The sequence below is a fragment of the Castor canadensis genome, chromosome 11, assembly GCF_047511655.1.
Source record: "Castor canadensis chromosome 11, mCasCan1.hap1v2, whole genome shotgun sequence".
NCBI lineage: Eukaryota > Metazoa > Chordata > Mammalia > Rodentia > Castoridae > Castor > Castor canadensis.
In genome coordinates this window covers 101,650,501-101,656,500 of record NC_133396.1, presented here as the reverse complement: position 1 = coordinate 101,656,500, position 6,000 = coordinate 101,650,501, and the positions used below count along the sequence as shown (strand labels likewise).

The 6,000-nt window shown below is 37.6% G+C and overlaps 1 long non-coding RNA gene across 1 annotated transcript in view; it reads right to left on the bottom strand.

The window, feature by feature from the left end:
- Positions 1-795: 795 nt before the first annotated feature.
- The window catches only part of LOC141413887 (uncharacterized), a 90,521-nt gene continuing 85,316 nt past the window's right edge, over positions 796-6,000 (bottom strand). Inside the window, exons 2-3 of the long non-coding RNA XR_012438881.1 lie at positions 2,714-2,916; positions 796-1,975 (exon numbers count right to left, since the gene is read on the bottom strand). This is a non-coding gene — a long non-coding RNA (uncharacterized lncRNA). The remainder of the gene's footprint in view (positions 1,976-2,713; positions 2,917-6,000) is intronic.

Here is a 6,000-nt window from a genome sequence, read left to right as displayed (position 1 = left end):
ATGCACAATAGGTATTTTGAACTATGAGTAAATAAACTCAAATGCCCATAAATATAGGGAAAAGAGAATAAATTTCGATTTACTTCTATTATGGAATTTTATATAGTCTTTAAAAGGATAAGATATATTTATATGTAGTAACATAGAAAGAAATAATATAATATTAAGTAAGGAAGCAACTCACAGATAAATTGTATCATCCCACTTAGTATGTATGTGTGTGTGCATGTTTGCTATACTTTATTTTTTTGGCAGTACTGGGGTTTGAACTCAGAGCCTTGCACTTACTAGGCAAGCACCTTGCCACCTGAGCCACACCCTTGTCCATTTTACTTTTAGTTATTTTTCAGATAGGGTCTTACTTTTGCCCAGGGCTAGCCTCAGACCACAGTCCTTTTACCTGTGTCTCCTACATACTGGAATTACAGGCATGTGCCACCATGTCCCACTTGTTTTGTTGAGATTGGGGCCTTGCTAAATATTTGCTAAGGCTGGCTTTGAACCTCTATCCTACTGATCTCTGTCTCTGCAGTAGTTGGGACTACAAGCATACTCCACCATGTCTGGCCTGTATGTTACACACTTTTTAAATGCTGAGAAAAAACCTAGATAGAAGGAACTCCCCCCCAGGTGATTTTGGAGAATGCAAAAAGAAAATTGAGAGGAGATTTAAAAAGAATTTCAGATCTTTACTATAAATACTTACACATATATATTTTTTACAAGATGTCTATACATAAAATTTTAAACTATTAAAAAAGAAAAAAATGAGTTATTAAACAATATTGCTGAGTTTATAGTGTACATTTTTTAGAGATACTCCCAGAACTATTTTCAAAGTGGTAGATTTTATAGTCTTTCCCTATTACCTTACCGCTTTGCAGTAACAAAAAAGAGACAACCACACACATGTTCCAGAATTTTTTAATTCCCATTTTTTAAAAAGGCAGCTAAAAGCAGACAAAATTGACTATAAGAAGCAAACCAGAAGCCAAAATACATACAAAATGACATTGTTCCCCAGAGTAAGGAGTGCATCAAAGTGCACCATGATTGGAGTGAGCAGAAGGGCATTCAAGGACAATTTAGGGGTCATTAGTTGAAGTACCAATGGGAGCTGTCACTCCTTCCTTCCTGAAATGGCAGGAAGCAGCAAGTATGAGGCCTTAAGAGTAGTAAGGCAGGGCAAATATTCCAGGCATTTTGAAAAGATGACAAATCTTCACTCCTAGAAGACTCCATGAAGTACCAGCAGCACTTAATGGCACCCCTCTCTCCCTCTTTCACAGAGCAGCATGTGCAAACTCTTCATAATAATATAGCAAAATAAATACAGCTAGCAACATAAAAGGGCATCTCAATTACAAAATGAGCAATCAATCAATAATCTTCGAACATTTTCAAAAGCCAGTACATAAAGGATGAACAACAAATTCTATAAATATTAGCAGTTATACACAGGAGCAGGGATAATAGTAAGCACAGAATAGATTTAATGAAAGGCTGTGACATCCTGAAATGGTGCAAGATTATACTTCATTCATTTAAAAAAATCACAAAGATATTGGACATTTAAACATTGCTGAATGAAATGTAATCCTCCAAAATATGTAGCTGAATAATAAAATGAATACAACCACAAATTCAAATAATAAACTTTAACATCAACCCTTAGAATTTACCCAGGAAAAAAGTGGGAAAGTACAGGGGAAGGATAAAAGAGATTTTGCAGAAGTTCAACATCCATCCATTAGGCCATGTCAAACAACAGAAATAGCAGCATCAACTGAAGAGCCTAGATTCGAAGAGACCATGGTAGACAGCATTACCTGGAGGTGCTGCAAATGGGTTTGACAGGGTTGTTTCCGACAAGTGGGCCCAGTAGTGACACTGCCACCTGATCTCAGCAGATGGTGTAGCAGCAGACCCAACACCCAAATCACGATGATAAAATTCTCTTTTCTGGGACCTAGAACTTGGAGTGGAAAGCAGAAATTGAGATTTCTGAGTCACATGAATGACAAAGTTCCACAGACTCAGCTGCTAAGGATACAAGACTAGTCAGTCACTAACCTTCCTCATTTTAACCAACCAACAATTCTTTCAATAATCTCAGATACTCAGGTATCCTTTCACTTAATTCCTTTGTTAATGTCATTTTTATTTTAGATGGACTTAAGTTTGTAAGCCACATGGAATTTATGAATTACAAATACAATAATACTGGTGCAAAGACAAAATTCCAGTTAAATTTTCAATCATTTTTTATAAATTATAACAATTCTAAAATTAAGCTGGAAAACAAAATATACAAGATAAACTAATAAAATATGGGAAATGGAAAGTGGTGAATGGAGAACTGACTGGTCAAATAACAAAATGTACTATAATGCTACATCAATTTAAGTGTTATTGGTATTAGAATAAACTAACAAAAAAAGAAGTCAGGAAACAAATGCACTTATATATGCATTCAGTAATTTCTTAGTGTATGTTTATCTAGAAAAGTCTTTGACCTTTAAATTTAAAGGATGGTTTTACGAATATAAAACTTCAGGTTGACACCTTTATTTTTTTCTTTCACTTTTACTATGTCATCCCACTGCTGTCTGTCTTCCACTATTTTCATGAGAAGTCAACTGTTAATCATATTGTGATTTCTACAATGTGGTAAGCTATTTTTCTCATACTTCTTTTAGGATTTTCTTTTTACCTTTGGTCTTCAACAATGTAGCTATATTGTATCTACATGGATATCCTTGGATGCATCCTACTCGGAATTTGTTGAGTTTCTTAGGTCTGTGGATTAATATTCTTGTCAAAGATGGGATATTTTGGCTCTGGCTTCATGCTGACGTGAAGCTGCTCAGGTCATCTTGCTTTTGGGAAGTGGCTGTGTTCCACACGAGGAGCAACCTAGGAAAGAGGAAACAAGGATGCAACCCAAACCCACAAATCTGAAATTGTTTCTGTACCCTGCAGCCTTTTTAGTTTCCACAGCCAGTTACCACCACACCAGTGACCCTGGGCAGTCACAAAGCATGTAAAGCCTGACCCAACCCCTGCCACCATCATAGGTCAGAGAAAGTGAGCCAAGAATGCAGAACAGAGGGATCCAAGATGGTGACTAGAGTACAGAATCAGACAGCATGAGCTCTGTAAATCAAGTATCTTGCTGGAATACTGGAGCAGTATTTTACTTGGCAGAAAAAAAGCACCAAGAAGAATCAAAACTTTGACACCCTGAACCCCCAGCCTGTACAAAGTTTCTCCACGCCACATTACACTGAGAAAACAGGAGGGCTCCTGTGCTGCCAGATGCTGGCTCCAAACCTGCTTGGGAGATGCACAGCAGACCAGCTGATGAGCAAATAAGCAGCATGTGGTATTCCCACAGCCACCCCTGAGATAAACCAGCATAGCCCCCTGGGCAGAATGACCCCCCCCCACCCCACCAAAAAAAATTGAATAAACAAGAAATTGAAAAGGAACACACAGCAGAGGAGGTGGGGTGTTGTAGGCACACCAGAGAAGAGGGAAGGGGCAAGGAGCTGATCTCCACATGAACTTTAAGTAAACAAAGACTAGAAAGGCAGAAGGACTGATGGCAGGCAGGTGATAAACCGCTGCCTGAAACAGGGCAGACAGCAGCCCACAAAGCTCATCTCCTGAGCCAGTGAGTAACATCCAAAGTCAAACAATCAGCAAACCAGCATAACACACTGACAGCAGGGAGCCAAGTGATGGATTTCTGACCTTGCCCCAGAGAATGGGAATGAGGCAAAGAAATAAGGCCCCAATAAACCAAAACAGTGAAAATCCAACTCCAAAGCAGGATGGCTGGTGGGCCACAGAGCTGATCTTCGGAACCTGAGGAAAATCACACCTCATGGAGGGAGGAACTGACTAAGCAGCTGCCTCTGAAAGACAGGAAAAAAAACTGCCAAGTCTCCCCAACCACCTGGAGAGTCTAAGACAGAGCTTCTGCTTAAATACCAAAGCAGGACTGGATACAAAAGGAGTAACACCAGAACTACTAAGACTGAAATTCTATTGTCGCTGAACCTGGAATTTTTTTATGTGTTTGTTTGTTTTGTTCCCTGTTTCTTTTTTCTTTCTTTCTTTGTTTTGTTAGTTTTACTATTGTGAGTTAGCTAATACTAAATTACACACAAACCAAGGACAGAAAAAGCATATGTACACTAACCTAAAACCCAACACACCCACTAAACAAAATTAAACCAAGGGAAAGAAAACAGGTGACTGAAACCACCAATAGCCTATCAAGAACATAGTTACACAGTACCAAGTGGAGCAATGGGAAGACAAAAAAAAAGGATAGAAACCATTCTCCACCAAAAATAAATTATACACAATTAAGAGGGAAATGAAAAAAATGGATACCCAGTTCCAGACTCCAACAAAAAAAGATAAACTATGCCAAGGAACCCTAAAAAACCCACAAGAACACCCTGAAAAAAGAAATCCTGCAAGTAATCACTGAGAACTTCATGGAGATGTTACTAGACATGGTCAACCAAAATGTACAAGAGGCACTCCAGAAATTCCAAGACAACAAAATAAAAAATATGAAAAGACACAAAAACAAATAAATTAACTCATAGGATCCCTAAATAAACACCAAAGTGAAACAGAGAACACTATAAGTAGAGAGATAAATGAATTAAAGACGAAAATTGACAATATTAAAGAGGAAGTGACCCATGACAGAAAACCTCAGAAAAAAGAATGAAACAGAAATACAAAATACAATGGAAGGCTGCTCCAGCAGACTAAACCAAGCAGAAGACAGAATCTCAGAACTTGAAGATGAAATAGAAATTAAAGGAAAAACTGAAGAGCTATTAGTCAAACTCAAGAACTGTGAAAGGAATATGCAAGAACTCACTGACTCCATCAAAAGACCAAAATGAGAATCATGGGCATTGAAGAAGGAGAAGAGGTGCAAGCAAAAGGAATTCATAATATATTCAAAAAAATAATAACAGAAAATTTCCCAAATCTAGAGAAAACTATGTCCATTCAGGTACAAGAAGCCTCCAGGACACTAAACAAACTTGACCAAAATAGAACTACCCCACGACATATTATCATTAAGACAACAAGCACAGAGAATAGAGAAAGAATATTGAAGGCTATAATAGAGAAAAAACAAATAACATACAAAGGTAAATCCATCAAAATCACAGCAGATTTCTCAACAGAAACCTTAAAAGCAAGAAGAGCACAGAGTGAGGTATTCTGGGCACTGAATGAAAATAACTTCAACTCTACAATACACTACCCAAAAAACAATCATTCAAAATAGATGGAGCAATAAAAGTCTTCTATGATAAGCAGAAACTAAAATAATATGACTACCAAGACACCACTACAAAAGATTCTTCAAGGAATTCTGCACACAGAAAATGAAAGCAAACAAAACCATTAGAGGACAGGCATTACCAAACCACAGGAGCAGAAAAGACAAGGAATCAGAGAGTAACATTGATTCAGCTGCACACAATCAAACCCTTAAACAACAAAAACAACTAAATGACAGGAATCACCACATACCTATCAATACTCACACTGAATGTTAGCAGACTTAATCCTCCATCAAAAGATACCATTTGGGAAACTTTATTAAAAAGGAAGATTCAACAATCTATTGCTTACAGGAGACACATGTCACTGACAGAAACAAGCACTGGCTTAGGGTAAAAGCTGGAAGATCTACCAAGCCAATGGCTTCTGAAAACAAGCAGGAGTAGCAATACTTATCTCAGACAAGGTAGACTTCAAACTTACATTGATCAAACGAGATAAAGAAGGACACTCCATACTAATAAAAGAGGAAATACACCAAAAGGAAATAACAATTATCAACCTAAATGCACCCAAAGTCAGTGCACCCAATTTCATCAAACATACTCAAAGGACCTAAAAGCATATATAAACTCCAACACAGTGGTAGTGGGAGACCTTAATACCCCCTAT